The sequence below is a fragment of the Echinops telfairi genome, unplaced genomic scaffold, assembly GCF_000313985.2.
Source record: "Echinops telfairi isolate 266 unplaced genomic scaffold, ASM31398v2 ScPeMD7_4225;HRSCAF=4972, whole genome shotgun sequence".
In the NCBI taxonomy this organism is placed as follows: Eukaryota; Metazoa; Chordata; class Mammalia; order Afrosoricida; family Tenrecidae; genus Echinops; species Echinops telfairi.
The window spans coordinates 4,496,083-4,500,043 of record NW_022108124.1 but is presented as its reverse complement, the minus strand read 5'-3'; the positions used below and the strand labels follow the sequence as shown (position 1 = coordinate 4,500,043).

The 3,961-nt window shown below is 43.4% G+C and overlaps 1 protein-coding gene across 1 annotated transcript in view; it reads left to right on the top strand.

Moving 5' to 3' along the window:
• Positions 1-3,751: 3,751 nt before the first annotated feature.
• The window catches only part of ZNF639 (zinc finger protein 639), a 14,748-nt gene continuing 14,538 nt past the window's right edge, over positions 3,752-3,961 (top strand). The window contains exon 1 of the mRNA XM_045295054.1: positions 3,752-3,829. The gene's annotated coding sequence lies outside the window, so the exon portion shown is untranslated. The remainder of the gene's footprint in view (positions 3,830-3,961) is intronic.

The window sequence follows — 3,961 nt, the reverse complement described above, 5'->3', positions numbered from 1 at the left end:
TTTGGGAATAATGAGGGCAACAAATGTATAGATGTGCTTTACACAATTGCTCTATGTATTGTGATGAATTGTATGAGCCCCAATAAATTGATTTTTTTTAAAAAGGTAAAAAAAATGCTGTCCATTTGATGAGTAAAATATGGGATCCTATTTTAATCATATTCTCTGAATGAATTTAGAATTTTCTGTTATTGGTCATTTGTATTTTTAAAAAAATTTCCATTGATGTCTTTTGCCCATTTAACTACAAGTTATTAATCTTTTAAAATTCAAATGTTACTTTTTTGTCTGTGATATATATTTGTTCATGATATATGGAAATATTTCTAATTTGCTTCCTGTTAATTTTGTTAACGTATCAACATTTTAAATTGTTCTAAAATCAAGTCTGTCGATCATATCCTTTAAGGCTTGGTTATTGGCCTTATGCTGAGATAATTTTTTTTTTGCTGAGATAATTTTTATGCAAGATCTGTTTGAATTCTTTTACTTGGACCATTTAGTTGATCCAGAAATTTATTTTGGAGGAGATGAGAACTACATGTTTCTCTTTGTGTGTCGCTTTTTAAGCACATTTGTACATTCATTGCCCTCATCATTCTCAAAACATTTGCTCTCCACCTAAGCCCTTGGCATCAGCTCATTTTTTTCTCCTCCCTCCCTGCTTCCCCCTACCTCATGAACCCTCGATAATTTATAAATTATTATTTTGTTATATCTTGCCCTGTCCGACATCTCCCTTCACCCACATTTCTGTTGTTTGTCCCCCAGGGAGGAGGTCACATGTAGATCCTTGTCATCAGTTCCCCCTTTGCAACCCACCTTCCCTCCACAGTCCCAGTATCGCCACTCACACCACTGGTCCTGAAGGGATCATCTGTCCTGGATTCCCTGTGTTTCCAGTTCCTATCTGTACCATTGTACCTCCTCTGGTCCCTAGCCAGATTTGTAAGGTAGAATTGGGATCATGATAGTGGGAGGGAGGAAGCATTTAAGAAGTAGAGGAAAGTTGTATATTTCATTGTTGCTACCCTGCACCCTGACTGGCTAGTCTCCTCCCTGCAACCTGACTGGCTCATCTCCTCCCTGCAACCCGTCAGTAAGGGGGTGTTCAGTTGCCTACAGATGGGCTTTGGGTCTCCACTCTGCACTCCTTCTTATTTACAATGATATGATTTTTTGTTCTTTGATGCTTGATACCTGATCCCTTCGACACCTTGTGGTCACACAGGCTAGTTTGCTTCTTCCATGTGGGCTTTGTTGCTTCTGAGCTAGATGGCTAAGGATGTATTCTTAATATCAACTTGTATAGTCTGGGGCATGCAAGCCACATCACACATATCACAGGAAGGGGCTGTCTTGGAGGCATCCACATAACAGGAGGGGGACAAGCTAGGGGTATACATGCAATGGGAAGCGGAGGCACTAGAGCCACACATGTGGTAGGAAGGTATATATGTAACAAGATGGGTGGGCTCAGGAGTTAAGATGACAGTCTAACCTAAGTCGTCTGTGAGCTGGCTTGACCTTGGGTGCCTGAGCGCTTCTCCCGGGGCACAATCTAAGAACCATATCAGAAGGGAGTGGGTTCTACTTAGGGTTGGACAGACAATAGGGTCTGATTGTTCTTGATGGAGGCAAGTAGTCTTCAAGCAGTTGACCTTCAAGCATATATAGAGTAGCAGCCACGTGCTTGCAAGTAGCACCTTTAAATTGCCATCATTATGGGGAATAACTTTTACTTAGGAGGATCTGAGTGGGATGCATCTCCCACCTCTGGATGTGAAGGTCTCCCTCCACAAGGGCCCTGGCCTCCCAGACTCCTTCATGAATGAAATTAGAGAACTGTCCGGTTACACTCTCTTCCCGGTTCTGTTTCCCACAGGAACTGTACTTCAGTTAACCAAAAAAATTTAAAGTCTTCAATTTGTTATGTTAATTGACAGCTAACCATCGAAATGTCCTAATTTACTCCGTTGAGTAATTACAAAACAATATGGGTAGTTTTGCTTTAATTTTTAAAGTTAATGGGCTAAGGGTGGGTGGTAGAATGGGTCTTTGCTGGATACAAACTGTTTTACAGTAGCTCTTAATGATTTAATCCCAAAATGTAACCATTCTCTTTGGACAAGGTCATGCAGGAATAATACAGTAATTTAAAATGACTCCATGGCACCCCCTTGTGGCCTCTGATGATGGCATCAGATCAGAAACAACAACTAGAGAGGAAGGAATGTTCTTTATGAGTTATCAACTCACCAAACCAGAGATGATAGTTCCAGGGACTAACAACAACAACAACAAAAGTTGTAGCCTTGATTCCAATTCATGGTGACCCCATGTGTTCAGAGTAGAAGAGGGCTCCACGGTTTTGTTGTTGTGCTGTGTTTTGACAGCTACAATTTTGTACAGAAGTAGATAGCCAGGCAAACTTCCTTGGCACCATTGGATGGGTGCAAACCACCAATCTTTACTTAGTAGCAGAGCATTGTTCATATCACTTCAAAACCCTATGCCACGGAGCCCGTTAACTCGGTGACCTTACATAGGGTTTCTGTAGCTGTAAATCTTAATCTGAGCAGTTTGGGGCTGACTTTGAGACTTAGCAGGCCAACGTTTACCCAACAGCACCACCAGGAGTCCTTTTTTTTTTTTTTTTAAACCGTTTAGGGACAAAGAAGTTTTAAAATCCCTCCAAAATTTTGTGTGTCTCTGGTGGTGCAGTATGTAAGTCGTGGGGCTGATAATTTTGAGGTCAGCAGTTCAAAGCCACCAGTTCTTCAGCAGTAGGAAGATGAAGAGTTATAGTCTTGGAAACCCACAGGATCAGTTCTCCCCCTGCCCTATAGGGTCCTTATAAATCAGAACTGACCTGATGGCAGTGAGTTTGAGCTTGGTGTGTTTGGGAAACATTTGCGTTTTTTATTCTGGGTAGGCTACTACGGTAACTACTACGGTAATAAAGGAATGTAATCATTCCTTTATTTTTCAATTACTATTAATCATTTTATGGGGGGGCGCTCTTACAAACTTATGACAATCCATCGTTCAATTATTAAGCACCCTTGTACATATGTTGCCATCCACATTTCCAAAACATTTTCTTTCGACTTGAGCCCTTGGTATCAGCTCCTCTTCTAAAATCATTCATTCCTTTAATTGACTCTGAGGTCACACATTATGTGGTCACACATACCTAGCTTGTCAGACAGTGGAGTCCTTTCACTAGTGTACCGTCATCGGGAAACGAAGCGCTTGTGGCCAAGACCTGGACTACCACCCACACTGTCTGCTCGACCCTGGCACGTGACGAGCCACGGGCCTCATTCATTCGGTTAAAAACTGCTTATGTGATCACCAGCCATTATCAATGGATTGTGATTTAAATTTTAAAAGTTTGAACACGGGTCCTGAGGCTACAAAACGAATCAAGGGCTAGCCTTTAGGCCTTTACAAACTTACTTTCTAATTTGTAGAACAACCTTAAGTCGTGGTAAAGAACCAGGGAAACATACTTGTACGGAGACCTTCGTTTTTGAAAGTCAAGTTCCTTGATGCCATTACCTCATTAGGCTATCTGCTTATAGGAGGAGCTACGGACAAAAAAAAAGGTGGGGGGCAGGGTCAACTAGCAAGGTCTCTGGTGTCACAGGCATTCAACGAGGTTCTGGGAGTCCAGAAACGCGGCTGAAGTCTGCTGGGCTGACCTTAAAGACCTTCACCTGCGGGCCCTAAGGAGCGCATCCCAGACCGGTGTGCCGCTCGGGGGCCCCAACGAAAGCGTGACGCCGACGCCGACGTGGCCCTTTTCGTCCCCAACAGGCTGCAGGTACCCTTTGGGGTTTGACGGCGTCCCGCCTCCCTTAACCTGCCAAGACCGTTTACGCATTTCCCCTGCAGGAGCAGGCTGGGAAACGAGGTGCTGGCGCGGCGCGCCGCCGCTGCTGCAGGAGCGGAAGGC